General features: G+C 38.1%; 1 protein-coding gene across 1 annotated transcript in view; it reads right to left on the reverse strand.

Annotated features, from left to right (window-relative positions):
- The window catches only part of CTTNBP2 (cortactin binding protein 2), a 132,027-nt gene extending 113,306 nt beyond the window's left edge, over window positions 1–18,721 (reverse strand). Inside the window, exon 1 of the mRNA XM_071552462.1 lies at window positions 18,642–18,721. The gene's annotated coding sequence lies outside the window, so the exon portion shown is untranslated. The remainder of the gene's footprint in view (window positions 1–18,641) is intronic.
- Between the last annotated feature and the right edge of the window lie 345 nt (window positions 18,722–19,066).

The following is a 19,066-nucleotide window of genomic DNA, read 5'->3' on the forward strand; positions in this document are numbered from 1 at the left end:
CGAAGAAATGGCTAGCAGTAAAAGCAATGAGCCATACACTTTTAGAAATATGCTTTAGATTGGAGCCTGCCACCTATGGCAAGAACCTGCACGTTGGCTTCAGAAAGAATGGGAACCTCTACACCCTTTCTCATGAAGTCAATGCAGTGTGAGACCTGGAGACATTTTTCCTCCTTTAGGTGTTGTGACATTCCCATCCACAGCTTTGCTATGGCAGAAGTCTGCCTTTCAGAATACTATTGCCACAACCTGTCATCTTTCCATAAACCATCACTGTCTACAATGCACCTCCTTTCGGTTCCTGATTTTTCTGAAATGGGTGGCAACCATGGACCTACCTCTTCCACAGTGTGTCACAAAGTTTTTGGTGCCTCATGCTATGTTAATACAAGGCTATAAATCTATATTTGCCCAGTAAATCCATGCCTGACTGATAGTAGATATCATCCACAGTATTTTAGGATACCTGTTATCATAATTAGTTTATGGGCTTATTATGGCTGCTAGGAATACTATTCATTAACCCTAAAAGCATTTATTAGAAGTGATTTATTGGAATAATTGCCTACTAGGTAAACAAGCAGTTACATTGGCTAATGAACTGATTTCTAATGATTCACAACTCCGATACATTCAGATGCAAAACCAGAGATCAGACTAATTTAGTGGTAACAAACTTTATGTGTTTCGTGATGTTCTAAAATAGCCAGTAGGTGTGTGTGTCCTTACTTCCCTGCTTCTCCCTGAACCAGGTCACAGAGCTACAGAGGCAGCACAGTGAGGCTGAGAGCCAAATATCTCTATCTGTGACCTGCTTTGTTCTGCAAATCAAAGTACCAGTTTTAGCACACACAGTCTTGGGATGACCTGCTTTGCTCCCAGGCCATGATCAGAAACTTGGAGACCCATGAGCCTCGGTACCCTATCAGAAACTGAAATAGTCAGTGGCTTAAACATTCTGAGATCACTAAGACATCTGTACACTGTAGCAAACTGAAAAGAAACAACTCCTCACTCAGCAAAGCCTACCCCTCCCTGTGAAAGGCCCTTCAGATAAAGAGGGTGCCATTGTCCAGCTATCCCAGGTGCAGAAGGGTAGGTCTACCTGAAGCTACAAACTGGACTTCCAGATAAGGAAAGAGGCTAATAAGAGGCAAATCCTGTGAGGTGGGATAATCCTTATTGTGCCAATGTCCTCCTTTACATGATGACTCTGCTGTAAAAATTCTGGGTGACCTTGAAGATATTTTCCATCTGGCCTGGACAATTAATCTCAAATGTTGGACCATGATAGACCTTGATCAATATTGACATAATAGGCAGCTGTAACATCTTAGGGGTGTCAGAGACTCGTGACATGTCCTGGAACATGTCACATGACACTATCCATTGTAAAATTCCCTGCCCTAGGAGAGGTACAAGGTGTTCACACCCCCAGCAGATCAAGACCATTGCTTCAATGAACCGACATCAAGGACCAAGTTCCATCACTGGATCCAATGGATGGTGACTATATAAATATACAGATATATACACACATATATATCTTTCCACCTTCTTTTTTCTTTCTTTACCTTTTCCTTATACATTTCCTTAGGTGATATTTTTGTGCCTTAATATTGCTCTATTCCTTATAGAGTTCCTTAAATGCTAATTTTATGCATTAATATTGCTGTATTACTATAGATGATAAAACCCCAAATGGCAACATACCTGCTTACTTTCAAAACAAAATTGTTCTGAAATAAACTGTACATATATATGTTTACAAACAGTGATTATTCAGTGTTGTTTCACTCTAAACCACCCCAATGGATTTATTAACAAGAACCTGGGTTCTTGTTATAGCCTTCTGGGGTGGGTTGTAACAAGCCCAGACAGAAACTTGAGCCTGATACTCACCATCCTCTCTGTTGCTGAACTCTTTCACAGCTCCTTTTCCAGACTTGGATACATCCAGCTGCTCCCTGCTTGGAGACCATGCTGGTGACCTTCATATCAGAGTTCAGCCTTCCAATGGCCAAACCACAAGTGACCAACCTGAGCCTTTCACTGTAAATACTGTCCAGCACAAACTAATTTGTATTATGTACCAGGGCATCCAGGGTTCACATATCTAAAATACTTAATTTCTTTACTTTAAAAAAAATTTATATCCAGAATAGGGACAAAGATGAACAAGGGCTAATACACTGTCCTATTTTTTTTATTATGATTTTGCCCTTGTTTAAAGTTAAAACATCTGAAGTTGGATCATCAGGTTGCAACACTTTAGTCGCATAAAAGTCTGAAATCCAGCTAAAGGAAATTAAAAACATCAAACTAAATTCTTCCTTTCTGTCTATACTTTCTAAGTTGTCATTTTAACAATGCCTAGGGCAAACTTCTTAGGAAAAGCAGACCACAAATGACCAGGGTTTCTTTTAGTTCTGATTAAAGTCAAGTTTGAGAAAAATGTTGCATTTGCTATGTGATGAGCAGGAGTTGGACACTATGCTGTGTATTCATCAGGAACATCAATGTGTCAGAATTGTTGCACAGCCACACTAAAGGACATCTATTCTAATCCCTGTGATGTAACACTTGGGTTTTCTTGACACTCTGTATTTATGATGATCTCATTATTCATTACATAAAGCAGGGGAAAAGTCATTCTGATTTCCCTTGTAGTGACATATATCTACAAAGACTAATGGAATTATTGCAGATTTGTGTTCTGGTGAGTGCAGGATTTGTCCTAGCAGCTCTATAAATTCCCTAGTTTTCAGTTAACAACACAGCTATACACCATGCAAGTCCTGAACCATCTGGTTTCTCTGAGAGTGCAGGAGATTTTTAGGGAGTTCTTTCTTGCTCTGAATACAATTAGTTATTTCTTTCCCAATTCCTGACATTGACTATAATCTTTCTTACAAATTTTAATTATTTCTTGAGTTGTGCAGCACTTGACTGGATGTTATTTCATTAAACTGAAGAGACTGTATAAAGTCATAAACTAAAGAGACTGATTGCAGTTCATGAGAGGAGAAGGAAGCAAAGCTGTAAGATCATCATTCAGCAGAATAGTAGAAAAATTTGTGGCAGCCAGGGACTGCAAGAAAAGGAAGGTCTTTGGAAGTAAAGGCAAAACACAATCTGAGATTGAAATTCTTCATTGTAAACATCAGGGGAGTAACGCAGCATAGCAATAACAACTGCTGCTAATGGGCACTCCCTTTTAGGAAAAACATGGTTGTATACTTCATATATAATCTAAATTAAAAATGTTATTCCCTTTTGTGCAACTATACAACCAAGACTGCACAACTGTCAGGATTTGGAGGGGACAGGGAAAGAGAATTCTTACAACTGATGTTATTCCACAGGCACATCAAGACCACGTGAATTTCCGGAGGTTCCCTGGGAAAGCAAGACTTTTTTTCCAAGCAGTTTACTAGGCTTAGAAAGATTTTTGTCAGAGGAAGTGCCTAGGTTTAAAAGGCACTGAGCAGTATTTCACATTTATTTGCCCTGTTTTAATTTAAACTTGTAGCAGAGCTTCTGATGCATGTTGTTCTTTGATGGCTGCAGTAATGCAAGGGGAGGGATAGACAAGTTCTGAAAAGTCAATAGAGTGCCAAGCATGATAGCCAATGTTCAGTGAACCAAACTCTTTGACTAGCTCAGTCTACCAGCATTCTTTTTTCAGGATAAATTATTTGATGACTCTGAACAGCTTTGACCTGACTTTACCTTTAGGGTAACTTTAACCTTCCACTGTTTATCTTCTAAGAAAGAAATAATCTTTTCAGAAAGGAGACTTGCATTTTAAAATAATAGGCATGGAGTATCTGGCACAACCTTTCTCAGCACATTCAGGAAGGTATATGATGTTTCACAAGAGACCAATTTAGGTGACAAAACTAACACACCAAACATGTCATCCTTCATTAAGGAAAATCCTTTGTGTCAAAAGCAGTATTGCTATGAGGATTGCGACATTTGCAATATATGAAATAAACCATTAGTTTTCTAACATGAACATTTCACACAGGATAAAGCAAAGAAACTGCATGTTGACCTTGGTTTCCCCTGTGAAACATTACAATCTTGTATGATATAAAAATAAGAGGAGCAATTAGCCAAAGTCTTTGGCACATCTTGTACAACAGTTTTGCTTTATACAGCAACTTTCACCAGTCTTTCATAGCATTCATACAATAGATGTACTGTAGAATGGCAAAAAGATAAAGCATTGATTAAGAATCCCACCTTATGGAGTAACAGAGTAGCATAAAGCAGATTTCAGAGCTTCTGTTTCTTCCCTTAATTTTTTGTCACTACAACATTATTCTAAATCTCACAAATACAAACTTTTATTTTGAAAGCATACTCTGGTGAACTCCAGCAGTCCTACCTGTCCCAGCCAGTGCTGGACCTTCCTTTTCCATCCATACTGCTTGAGAGCCCAGCTGTTGAGACATCTGGAAACTAACAGCCTGAGTGTGAGACTTCCTAGCTTCCTCACTGCTGTGTGTCCCTCCAACACCCCCAGTTATTCCACAGCACTTACATAATCCAACTGTTTTCAGATTTGTCCCCTCATTTTGTTGGGCAACAGAACTGTGTTGGTAGCAAGTCACCAAAGATTTTGTATATTTTCTTAACTAATGTGCATTAGAGAGTTTGAAAGAAGTCCAGTGTTCCAGTACATTGAATTAGGTCAGAGTATATGTATGTTTTTTCACAGTGGTATGAATTGGTAGTCTAGAAATATTCAACAGAGATTGTACTGGATTGTACTAGGAAATATGTTGATTAGATGAAAGTGTAACTTTTTGAAGTTAAACATGAAGTCACAGTCTACCCACTACTGCTTAAAGCTTCATCTCTTGTCTTTGGAGACCTACTGACACATTTTTCAAAGTAAATACAGATGTTGCTATAGATTAATTTGTGTTTCTAGATTACCCATGTCTTTGCTGAATAAAGGCTTTCTCCTCTGCTGCTCCTTTACACTGTTGATACACAACTGATACATAACCAGTGCTCACTTGTAATATATGTCGATGTCTCAATGTACAGTATCCTCCTGGGGAGCAAATGGGACTATACAGAATCAGCATAAAGAGAAACACCACAAGGAACCCTGTGTCCCTTTCATCTGGAGGCACTCTCCCTGGGCCTTCTCATCTCTGGAAAGTTGTAACACCGATCAGTCATGACATGTGGGAGATAGTAGCCCCTTGTTTCATGGTGGTACATTTTTATACATTTTTTTTTGTGTAAATGTTGTGGGTTGAGCAATGTTAAAGAGGAGGGTTTGAAAGCACTCCAAAACTGTGCTGACAAATGATGAGCTATGTTCTTTATTGCTTAGATGTTTTGAAGTGTAATATTGCTTTATGTTTGTTGTCTTGGCTCTTCCAAAACAATTTCCTTCTTCATCTTACTTTTGCTAGGAGTTAAAATTTCAGAGCTTTGATTATATAGTGTAAATCTTATTCTATCCTTCCCAAGATACTTCCAGATTAGATTTTATGCAAAATAGCTTTCATCCTCTGATTTACTTTGCAGATATAATGAGCACAGAAAAGTTTGAAATATTTTGAAAACAGAACAGAAATATTTGCCTTTGCTAGGACTGTGGTAAAATATGTTGAACTGACTGCAGCTGATCAGGGTATCACCTTGTCCCTCACACACTAACAAGATGCTCAGCTTTGATCTGTTGGCATAACATTACAGTTGCCCCCTAACCTGTTTCTGTCACCACGAACTGAATCCTGTTTCTAGTTTACATAGATGGGGCTTGTCCAGCCAACTGGTGAGGTAGCCAGTGAACTGATATCAGCTGGGGGAAATGACTTATAATCGTTGAGAACCCTTCTTGGCCCTACTAATTCCTTACTATTAAAGATGTGATAGTGCCTTATTTGTCATACCTGTGGAGGTTTTCATCATGCATTCACCATAAGATTAATCCTTTTCTTTCTTTTTTTTTTCCTTGATTTTAATGGATGACTGGTAGTGATGAGTTCCACCAGTGTTTGTGGTGTCACTGACCCAGTTTTGAACCCTTCTTCTTCCTGTTTATCGCTCTTCTAAGGCGAGCTGAGCAGAACAGAATATAACATTCCAGGAAAGATTGATTTACACAATATTAGATTTATTCAGTTGTGTTTTCTGTTCTGTTGCATCTATATTCTTAGGACCTCACACTGGATTGCAGTGACTACAATGACATGTCCTCCACGGTGCCAAATGCTTTTTTCAGTGTTTATACAGTTAATTTAATGTTCAGCCTCACTATGTGAATGGTTAAGTACCTTTCTTTAAACATATATTGCATTTTACTTCTTAGCATTTAAAAGTACTATGGCTCCAAACTGTGCTTTTTCCTAATATTATGTAATTTTACATCACAGCTTTTGTATCTCATTTTGCTGTTTAAAAAATAAAATTATTAGCTGTTTCATCTTATGCCTCTTATCTGATATTTGAATCATAATAATGTGTTTTCTCTTGCTTCAAACCAAAGTTTAATGACCATATGGCTTATTTAGTAGGGATTTCACTAGAGAATATGTGAATCCCCATGCTGATTATAAAGAACAGGGATTTTAGCCATTACTTCATAGTCTGCATGCAGGGAATTCTACTGTATTAGAAAAGCATAGGTTTTGCATGCACCAGTTTTTCCTTTATAGGACATTTATAATGCCAGTACTGAAACATATTACAGACATTCAATATTTTGCAGCTGGAAATGTTTTATTCAGCTCACCTGGCACTGAAGCAATGCTTATCCACAGATAATATATTGTGCTTTCTTTCAAATGTTTCCTACATCCCAGCCCTCCATATAACTGAAGTACCACAGTAGCTGATTCTACTGTGAAGTTCAACAATAATTTTAAATTCCTGGCACTACTCCCAGTGGAGCTATGTTAATTTGCAGCAGCTAAAAATATGGCCCAATAGTGCTGTTTTGCTGCATTCCCCCTCCTCCCCAAACTAAACAAAGCATTTAAATGCTTAAAGAACACATTTATCATATATATGATGCTATTTAATAACACACTGACAGAGAATAGAATGATGTCTAGAATACTGTCATGATTGCATTTAATCTGTTTCAATAACAGCTTACAGTGCACCAAAATAGCTGCCTTAGATTATCTGAAGCATACTAATAACATTTTCCAAACTAAATTTAATGGTGTTCCATTACTCCTGGCTTTTTTTTCCTCCTGTTTCAGAAGTAATAGTAGAAAGCCTAAGGTATACCATCTTAACATATAATAATTATCAGTTTTCCAAATTAAAATTATGTTAGTAAACTGGAAGGTTTTACCTACTGGAAATCACCTTGTTAGGAATGGTTAGTCATTGTATTGTGAGTAAAGAATTGTCCTAGTTTATCAGGAAGAAAGGAAACATGGGACAGAGAGCAAGACAAGACCTCATCTCTCCATCACCCATCTCTATATAGGTCAGCGCTCCTCTCTGTGAAGACTCATTGTGTTGAACAGATGCTGCCCATGTGTGGGATCTGCCTAGTCAGAGGATACATTCTTAAGTACCTTTGGATCTATACACAAGCATAAAACTCATGAGTAGAAATAAAAAAATATTAATGAGAACCAGGAGAATAATTAAGACAAAGAACTTCACGATTAAAAGAAAGAAGTAATTGAGTTATTTTGTGTAGTATCCTATTCCCAGTGTGGGATATTCATGATTTAAAGAGATTCCTGAGTTCCTTCCTGAAAAGGACAGTCTTCTTGAACTGGCACTGAGTAAATGTCATGTCAACATGAAATGAGATCTTTCATAGACAAGATGAAGCAGTATTTAGCTTAAACATATTGAATATGTTGAACATATTGAGGTGGGATGATGGTTAAATATCAGAAAATGCACTATTATGGAAAAGTAGTACAAATATAAAAAAATATGCTCTGCATGGATTGCTGGCACCTTACTCAAAATCATCCTGAAGTTCACCCTACCTAGGTCTTGCTGGCAAAGCACAGGAAATTCCCAAAGCTGAATGAAAAGCAGAATGCCTGAATGCCTTTATGTAACAGTTTTGCAGTTGGAAACAGCATCATGGAACAAAATGAATCATTCATCCTACATGGAGAGAGAAGCAGAGGTAAATTCAGGTTTTCAGGCTAAGAACTTTAGGCATCTGTGTCATTAGAGGTAGAGGAGGAAAATGCGTCACAGCTTCTGTGTTGGTGGTAAATCTACATTAAAGGGGAGAAAAAGTTAATTCCTGCATTTTTGGCTGCAAAATCCCTGCCTCAAGGACATCATCATGTTCAAATCCTGTCCTTAGCTCAATCTGTGTAGCACAAAGTATTAGCAAGAGAGGAGGGGTTTAGCCTATGCAGTGCATATGAAGAATTGCCTAAACCACATGCTACTAAAACAGACTGAAGAGGTACTCCAGCAACCATTCCATTCAAAGTAAGTTTGATCCTTGCTGACTTCTTTTTGGTTGGTTTTTTTTTTTTGGGCCATTCATAGTGCACCTATTTCCTCTGGCTCTTTGTAAGTCAGTGCACTTTCTCACAGCAATACTCTGCAGTCTGCACCTCATGATTTTGCCTGATTACTGATAAGATCTGCAACATGTACATAAAATTGCAACACTCTTTGTATCTTTTTCACTTTCCCATAGCACTGTGAGATAACTAGTTATTAACTGTTATAAGGCACAGTCTCTGTGCTCTGCTCACCCTCACTGCAGCTGCTAATAAACTTCCCAACAAACTGAATTCTCTGTTCTTCGAGTTTTTGGCTGCTCTTATAGTTTCATCCTCTTTCTCCAGCATTGTGTACAATGGTTTCTTAAAGCATCTTGCCTGATTCTTATACTTCTTTATGCTGTCACAGACAAACCAAATCCAACTGTGTTTGGGTCACAGTGTTTGACCACATAGGGATTCTTTCATGTTCTGGAGAAGTTTAACCACCAATTCTTTTAAAGAGTCTCTCTTATTGTTTCAAAAACTTCTACAAATTCTGACAGGAGCAAAAGCGCAGTACAGTGGAAGGCAATGGAGAGGTGAAAAGCTAATCTCCACTCAGAAATGCCTATTAAAATATTAATTAAATTAAGATATTATTGTGTTTCACCTCATACTTAGTCCTAGATCCAGCATCCACAGTGTCTCCTGAAACCTCCTGAAACCTGCAGAAGAGTTTGTTCCAATGTTATTGGATGTTTTTATCAATGACCCATAGGACATACAGTTCAACTGTAGAATAACGATGTTGCCAAGATAGGTGAGGCAGTAAATGATGAGAACACAGTCCAGCAAAACATACTTTAATTCAAGCAAGTGCTGTGTAGTGTGTTTGGGTACAAAGAACACCAGCTGTTCTCAGAGGCTAGAGCCCTTTGAAGTATTCACCAGAAAAACACAAGTGCTCTTCACTAACCCATTTCAATGTTTTGGCCAAAGAGTTTAGGTAGATGCTTGCATATGCACCAAGGGTAACATGAGAATAAGCTGGTAAGGCACTTTGTCTCTGAACACAGCAGTGCTAAGGTCTTTACTAGAGTCCTGTTTCTGACTCACAACAGTCCCATTTAAGTAACAGTGTGGAAAATGGAGTGTACAAAGGGACCCACAAATAATTCAGGTCACGAAAGACACAATTTACAATGTGGACACTGAGGACTACTGCTGGATTTTTTTAAAGATCTGATCCTTGTGCAAAGTTTTTGTTTACCTAATGTCCTGCAGGCAAAGGCATTGGAACAATCCAGTAGCTGTGACTGAAGATAAAGGGAGAAAAAACCAGCTTTGAACCCTAAAATGACATATGATTTCCTAGCTGTGTTGGTAGGTGAAAATTGCATCAGCTTATCAGGAGCCTGTAAATTCATCTCAACCTTAGGTCTTCGAGAAATTATTATGTGTCTTCCTAAAAAATGTGCTTTAATCCAGCTTCTGAACAAATGTCTGCAGACAGATGTCAGACCAACCAAGTATACTGGTCCCTACTGGCCATCACCTCATGAAAGAAATCTGTGAAGGGCAAAGCTGAGATTTAATTAATCACATTTTAAACTAAAAACTTTTTATTCATTTTGAGGTTTGCTTCTTTCTTTTGTTCATGAGAGTGATTATTAATTCCATAGAGAAGATTTTACAGTAAATAAGAATAAGGGTTCAGAAATCACAGTTTAAAAATGAAGTATCATTTTACTGTAAATACTTAGTGTGGAGCCTGTGATGGAATTATGTCATTTGGAATGAGTAATGCCTATAATCCACTTATTCCCTTCATTTATTGTTTCTTTGAGTATTAATTCAAATTTTAATAGTATTGGAAAAACACAGCTGTTTCTTGTTGAAAAGACAGTTATTTACAGGAATAATTGATTCAGATGGATGTGATCTATACATCTAGTTTTTAAAAATGAAATTATATAGTGAACTATGCTTGTCCATGTTGTTTCCAGGGAAGTTTGTCAACCCTTTTTCTCATCTTGTGGATAGTTTTGTTTGAAAAGTGATTAAAAAGACTACTGTCAAGATTTAGACATGAGAATTAATCTTCATACAAATTGTTCAGTTCCATTGTGGAAGTTTCCCACATTGTGTTCTGTGTGATCTGGAGCAGAACTTTTACTGATAGATATTCATGCAGTGACTATCAAGGACATTTGTGAACAAATTTAAAGACTAACACAAGAGAGAAAACACATGCATGTATATTTATACATCATAGTTATCCTTTTTTAAAAAGTTATTAAGGACACCACAATTCAATATACAATTATCTGATGACACATAAAAGTAATATCATCAGGATTTTTGATTGTTATCTACATGTAGGTGGTAAACCATGAATCAGTTAAATACCTGATAGAAAACTTATGTACGCAAAATTCTCACACCCCCAGCAGAACATATGATGTTGAGAGATGTCACATAGATTACGGGGTTGGAAAAACACAATATTTAAGGGGATTTTTAGAAATGCTACTGCACCTACTTTCGAATCCTTCTCCCTGTACATTTACATTATTTATCTGTAACAGTACTCCATAAAATACCTTAAAACAACATACATTATGCCTTCTCAGCACATTATTGTGAGACCTAGGCAGACAATTGGCTGTGGGTTTCATTGCTTTCTTGTACTCAAAAGGTTAAAGCTGTAATTTCTAGGCCTATAGCGTCATGAAATATTACACTTAAATAATGGAAAACCTCTTATAATTTTATATACAGAAAATCTGCTCTGAAGATTATGAAGTTTACTGAATATCCTTTTCTATGTGTATTTGTAGGGAAAAGCATTTGATCTGGAAACATGCTCTTTGCTCACACTGGAAATGAACTGAAATACATGTGACTATATGATTTGCATATTTACTAAGACTGCAATGTAAGCAGATATGATTTTGACTTACAGGTGTGCATCTTTGGAATCACACCATGAAGGACTCTTAAAATTACTCTCATACATTGACCCTACATTCACTTTAAACAAAACAAACTCAACTAAGATGAATCTGTTTTTCACAGCTTAGTTCCACTACACAGTACAATTAAATCTCTTTGACAGAGATTCTTTAAAGTACAAGTGAGAGAAAGTTCTTTAACACAGATAATCTTGAAGCAATTAAAAGGCCTTGACTGGCCACTTCCCACTTCCCAGGACCAATACTTTGCTGACTATACCACTAAAATCTTTCTGTATCTTCTGTTTAAAATTTATACATATTTCTGAAATATTTTCATTTGAAAAAATGCCATTTAAGCAGGAATGTCCCAGGCACTTCTGATACAAACTTGCTTCATAGATTCTATCAAAATCAGTAAAGAAATTCTTCTACACTGCATAAAGCATCTCCCATCTATGCATAATCTGCATATAAGCCCTGGTCCAAGACCTGCACTAACATCACTGATACCTGCCCAGGAGCATTAAGGTTTTACTGTGCCCATCCTCTCTGAAGTCAGAACAGTCATTTCACCTCTTGTTGCAAAAATGCAGGAAACTAAACTAACTGACGATTGTCACATTAATAAAAAACAAACAAACAAAAAAAAAAACAAAACCAAAAAACAAACAACAAAGTTCAGAGAAGGAAAGTAACAATTCCATTTCTATATTTTTTAAAATTACATCCCAGCAATAATTTTAATGTATCTCATCTATAAGACACCCAAATAATGATTGACAACTATTTATATCCCAGCTTTCCCATCATAGTGGAATGCCATATGAAAACACTGTCATCAATATTAATTAGTACACTCCCACTGCAGACAAAAGCAAGGCACAATGATGTTACAAAAAATCCATTAAAAATCCTCTAGTGGCAAAATGAAAAATCTGTAAAATCTAAGCAACTTTTGCCAGTCTAATTCAATAAGTGACTTTGCTCCTCTGCACAGACTTGGTGGAAGGTTCCAGAATGTGAACTCTGCTGGTGAGGATACCTTCAGCCCCCCATGCATCCCACGTGTCTCAGCAGTCACAGCAGCAGTGCTGGGAATTTGGGAAACTGGCACAAGCAAGAGCAGCCCCGAGGCTACAGTGCTGAAACTGGAAAGCAGATCACCATACAGCTGGTCTATGACCAAGCAGCACTCATATGGCTCACAGCCACCACTGCAAACTGTTCCTCATTAATACTTTTGCCTTCCAGGTACCAGAAGAGGATTTATGCCATTAGTTCCTATTCTGAGATAATCAAGCTCCTTAATACATAAACTTCCCAGTCTAAAACATCAGGATTCTTAAAAACATTGCTTTATAATGAAAAAGACAGTTGAAAGCAACAGTTTCTACACCAACTATGTACATGATCCTCTTCCCTTCAGATATTAAAAACATTAAAGTACCTTTGCATATCATTTACAGCTATGAAAACTATCTCAAGAATAATATATATTATCCAAAGAGCTAAACTGCAGTAAATACAACTATTATAATATGATAAGATCTCTCCATTTTAAGGACTTCCTTGCATCTTTATGGTACTTTAGCACCCACAGTTTGTCTAATAGCAAGTGCATTAGATCTGGTTAAACGCCACAAGTAAGGCTTCTGTGGAAAAGACAGTATAATCTCACATTGCCTAAGGGGTGAACAGCTTATGCAAGTGAAGTGTCACTTTGCCCTTGAGTAAATCATTACATTCTTTCAGTGTCCTACATATGTATAGATGCATAGTTATGTCTGAAGAGTGTTGTAAAATAACCTCTTTTAAACTTCAAACACTGCAAAAGGTACAACCACATAATTTTCCCCTTTGGGCGAGTCTCTACTGTGTGTGCTAACGTGTAGATCCTTGACCACCATTTTCTCCATTCCCTTTCAATTTCCATTTTACTTGAACATGAATGTGTTGGCAGGGCTCAGAACTTTATTATCCAATATCTATATCGAATAAATTTTGGCAGATTTTTAACTGAAAGCACCTCAAAAAAATAGGAGCTGTGCACTGTCAATATAACATTTTTAGCATTCAATCCACTGTGGCTCATGCATGGAATACAATAAAACTGATTTTGATTTAGTATTGTAGAAATTAATATCTCACCTTAACCCATTTAAAGTAGAAACCCAGTCAAAAATAATGATGCACTCTCCCTAAGAAGTCACTGCAGAGAGACAGGCAGCTGCAAAGGCAGATTCAGAGCACACTGAAAGAGGTATCTGAGATAGCTGAGAAGAATTGATCAGTGGAGGTATCCTTATGCCATAATTGCACATAGAGAGAGCTGTAACAATTAGTCAGGACCAAGCATTTATCTTCCACATGGTTTAATGTGGGTGAGATGAATCCAAGCCTAGCCTTCCAATTCAGATGTTGAAATTATTAGAAGACAAGCACACCAGTGCAACAAAGAGGTACCTCAAATGTCATTTTAAGTTCCTTCTCCTAACTGTAGGGCATTGTGGACTTTGCACAATGGAGTGATCCTGGATGTTGTGCAGAAAGATGCTAAGGACTAACCCACAGGAAACCCCACACTCTTCTCTGATCTCTTGGGGGAATAGGTGCCAAACTAGGAATAAATTATAGGATAGGAGGCAGCGTTCACCCAACATGATAGGATAAATATTTGGTTCCTCAAACTAAACAGCTTCCAATCTACCTCCTGACTGTGGGTGGTGGCTTTAATGAGACAGTTGTGGTGGGGTTATTTCCACCTCCATTTTTAAGCTGGGCAACTCTGCAGATAGGAATCCAAGATGTGAAAGCATAAAAACAGCCTAAATAAGAAAAGTGCTGACTTAACCATGCTCAAGTCTCTATCCTGGTGGTTAAGACACAATTCCATCCCTGCTCCCAGAAGTCTCATGCTCTACCAGTGAGAAGGTATACAAAGAAAGTGGGACAGGGCATAACTGGGACAGGTGACCTGAACTGAGCAAAGGGATATTCCACACCATAGAACATCACGCCCAGTATATAAACTGGGTGGAGTTACCACAAAGGGGGCAAGGCCAATCTGGGTTCAGGAAGGGAGGTCTGGCATTGGTCAGCAGGTGATGAGCAATTGCACTGTGCATCACTAGTTTATTCCTTTTTATTATCATTATTATCATCATTTACCATTATGACTGTATTTTATTTTATTTTCAATTATTATACTGTTCTTATGTCAACCTACAAGTTTTAGCTTGATTATCCTCTCCATTCCACTAGAGTGGGGGAAAGAGAGGGGATTTGAATGAACAGCTGCATGCTGCTTAATTTCCAGCTGGACTTGCACCATGACAACCATAAATAATGTTTATCATTTTCTTCCACCTGTGAACCTCATCTCCTCCTTATAACAGGCTAGAAACACAGAATCATAGAATCACAGAATATCCTGAATTGGAATGGACCCTCTAAGATCATCGAAGTCTGACTCCTGGCCCTATACAGGGCAACCCCAAAAATCACAGTGTGCGTCTGAGAGAGTTCAAACACGTCTTGAGCTCTGGGAGCATTGGTGCCATGACCACTTTCCTGGGGAGCCTGTTCCAGTGCTCAATTACCCTCTGGGGGAAGAACCTTTTCCTAGTATCTGTCCTAAACCTCTCCTGAGACAACTTCAGGCCTTTCCCTTGGGTCCTGTCACTGGTCACCACAGAGAAGAAATCAGTGTCTGCCCCTTCTCCTCTCATGAGGAAGTTGCAACTGCAATGAGGTCTCCCTCAGTGTCCTCTTCTCCAGGCTGAAGAGATCAAGTGATTTCAGCTACTCCTCATATGGCTTCCCCTCAAGGCCCTTCACCATCTTTGTTGCCCTCATTTGGACACCCTCTAAGAGCTTAATATCTTTCGTATATTGCAGTGCCCAAAACTGCACACAATATCCAAGGTTAGGCCACCCCAGTGCAGAGCAGAGTGGGACAATCCCCTCCCTTGACCAGCTGGCAATGCTGTGTCTGATGCCCCCCAGGACACGATTGGCCCTCCTGGCTTCCAGGGCACTGCTGACTCATATTCAGTTTGCCATTGACCAGGAAGCCAAGGTCCCTTTCCATGGCACTGCTCTTTAGTCTCTTTTTGCCCTGTCCCAGGTGCTGAATCTGTCACTTGCCTTTGCTAAACTTCATACAGTTGGTGGTTTCCCAGGCCTCTAATCTATCAAAGTCTTTCTGCAGGGCCTCTCTGCCTTCAAGGGAGTCAACAGCTCCTCCCAATTTAGTGTCATCAGCAAACATACTTAGTATTCTTTCAAGTCCTGCATCCAAGTCTTGTATAAAGATACTGAAGGGCATTGGCCCTAAAATGGAGCCCTACAGAACCCCACCAGTGAACTGTTTACCACCTTGATGTAACCCTATTTACTATAGCACTATTATTATTGTTATTGTTGTTACTCTGTCATAAAGTATCTAACCATTCCCACCATCTGTCTTCCTCTGCTGATGGATTTCACAGCCTGCAGGCAGAACAGGGTTCCACTTATGCACCTACTCATCCAAGGCAATGTGACCTATCGAACCCATCTTACTAAACATTACAGATCCAGCTGAAGAACCAGCTCGGGTAGAATTATGTTCCCAAGACCTAAATACCTTTTGCTTTACTCTCTGCCAGCAGAACCAACAGAGATTTGCTCTGATTCTATAGCTTTTCAAAAAGCTAATTTGTGGAGTAAGCTCAGGTGACAACAATGTTTTTTTTTCAAATCTCTTATTACCTTACTCAAAACAAGAAGTACACTTTGGTCTGAAGGGTAGAGAAGGTTTTTAGGCATAGGGAAGAAGCAACTGAAATGGAACAGTGGGATTTAAAGCTACATCATACTGGAGCAGGATTATAATTCTCCCAGGGCTGTGTCCTGAATCCTTCCTTCAAACAATTCAATATAATCAGCTTTTTAGGCCTTTCAGCTCCATGCCAAATGGCAATAATGCCAATGCTACCCACATGAGCCAAATCACCTCCAAATAAGGCATAACAATATTGTCATCACACCACTCTCATAACACTGTGTCAATAAGGAAATCTAGTTTCTTTATCCTGCATTGGGAGAGAGTTTATAATTCTTTCCTCTTAGAGGCAACATTACCTAAGCCACAAGGTGAAAAAAAAAGAAAAGACAAAAGGGAAAATAAGTTATTCATATTACCAAAGACCAACACCCCCTTCATAGAAGATTCTGATGTTTCTGAATACAGTGATATTACCAGAAGTTTACCATGGTATTATGACACTCTGGAACATACTGCTTCATCCTAAATACCTCAGTACAGAGATAACCTAGAAAGTTTCTCTGGAATTGCTACCTGAGATGCAGTAATTGATTATGTCGCTTTTTCCAGTCCCTCCAGGACATTGTTTCACAGGTCAATGAACACTGTAGTGGTGTAAACTGAGCTGGTAGACTTTCCTCAGGAGTATTCACAAGTAGTTAAGAAGTGAAGATATTAGGAATAGGTTTCTCAGTTATAACTGGGAAAAAATCTGGTCTTAAATTTTCTCTGCCAGCTCACTCAGTTGGATGCTGATCTTTTTTAGGAGACAATTGAAAAACCAGTGACTTCTGATGTTGCCTAGCTGAGGCTGGTGATCAGCATCCTACAATCCTCTGCTAGGCTGTGTCCACTGATGGCTTACACTTGCAGGCCACAGATAGCAATGCTTCATGTAGTTAATTACCAGCTCTAAGTTGGCAATCAACTACTGAAATGTAGCAGAGATCAGCAGCCTGAACCTTGTCTCAGCTGTCACTGGGCTTTAGCCATGAGCATTTCATGCCAGCAGCCATGAATGATTCCATATGTACAGTAAATTTAAGCTGTCAAAGGCTCTTTAGAGGCAAGAATAGACCACCTGGGCCATCACTTATACCATGGCTACTTCAATAATTATCACGGGCACTGACAATTCATTGTGAGATAGCAGCCCCCTTACAAGGTGTGTGTTGGAGAGGTTTGAACTACAGATCTTCATCTTTGCATCTTGGGCAAGTGTGAGAACAGTTGGTTGCAACTATGAGAACAGACTTTCTGTAGCTTCCTAGTTATGGATGAAAGGCCGAGATGTAAACAAGAATGTTCTGACCAAGCCTAAATTAGAGCTCAGCCTCATAAGTTGTAACATTATACACACTTATTCAAGAAATCAATACAAATAAATTCTCTTGTTTTTTATGTAGATAAGTGTAAATTGGCCAGCATAGTTTTTTTAGGCTACAGATGTTTTAGGGAAAAAATGTCTGCAAAATACTGATTCATTAGAAATTCATCAAAAAAGATGACAAATTTATTGTCAGACAAAGTTTAGGTAAGGGGTTTTTTTCCAAATCCAGAATTAAACTCCATTTCAAAACAGGGTAAACCACAGAACTTTCTCACTACTGTAGCAGTACTAGGCTTTTTAGCACAGGTTGGCAGACTGCAACCAAGTCCCCCTTCTGCAAAAAGTATGGGCCTTCAGCATTATATTTTGCTGGGATGGTTAATTTTACTTATACAAAATAGTTTTCAAGAGATATGGTTTTGTTTTGATACATAATAAAAACATTTTTTAAATGTAGAAGAATTCTACTGAATGAAAGAACAACTCTCAGCCAGATTTCCTTCTGCAATACAGGTCAACAACTTGTACATCAAAGCACAACCACATCAAAAAATACTAGAAAATAAGAAGATACAAGTGACTCTCTCTGAAGACTTCCTGAAAATTTGAGCTGAATCTTAGCACAATATCTTTATCACAATACCATCTTTCCTCTCTGAAACTGTCACTGTCACTATAGTAACTGCCATATTAAAAAAAAATCCTGTGCTAATCTTGAAATATGAACATATACCTAAAATACCCATGCTTACTGTACCAGTAACATCACCCAAGGATTTTGCAGAGCCTTCAGAGAGGTCAAAACCATAAATGTTATAATGAAGAAACATTTTGTATTTGATAGAATAAGTCTGGTAGCTGTTGTAAATGAAGTTACATTGCTTCATCTCCTTAAGATGTTGATACAGAATAAATAATGATGATAGAGAAAAGATTAAAATTACTTTAGAAAGGAGACATGTCTACATTGTGAAAGACAGGGTGGGAATCATTTACCACCTTATGGTTGTAGTCATGATAATATGCAATCTCTTTTCATAATGCTGGAAGATAACATAATTGCATTGCCATGAGCAGGCATCACTCACCATGTCCTGGTTTTCATTATTCTCCATGCTGAATTGCTCCTGGACTCTGAAAATCACTGGGAAGTACTGTGAAAAATTGCATGTCACGTAGAGACAGTCAAGGGATAAGGCATATCCCTACTGTACAATATATAAGGATCAGCATAAATTAGAGCTAGCACATGATCTGTCCTTCTGTGTGCAAAGACGGATTTTCTCCCAAAGTAATTAGGGTTTAGTGAAAAAAGCTTTTTATACATTGCTTGTTTATAGATGCCTGATCAGATTCTAATCGCTTTATCATCTTTCTTAACCTAAATTTTGTGGCTGTTGTCTAGGATTTCTAGCATGGTAACAGACACATAACAGTCAACAGATAGATGTGTCTCAAATACATTATTTTTGTTTCTTTTGTTAATTGTTTCATTACAAGTTTTGATATAATA

This window comes from Pithys albifrons, chromosome 3 (genome assembly GCF_047495875.1).
Source record: "Pithys albifrons albifrons isolate INPA30051 chromosome 3, PitAlb_v1, whole genome shotgun sequence".
Classification (NCBI taxonomy): domain Eukaryota; kingdom Metazoa; phylum Chordata; class Aves; order Passeriformes; family Thamnophilidae; genus Pithys; species Pithys albifrons.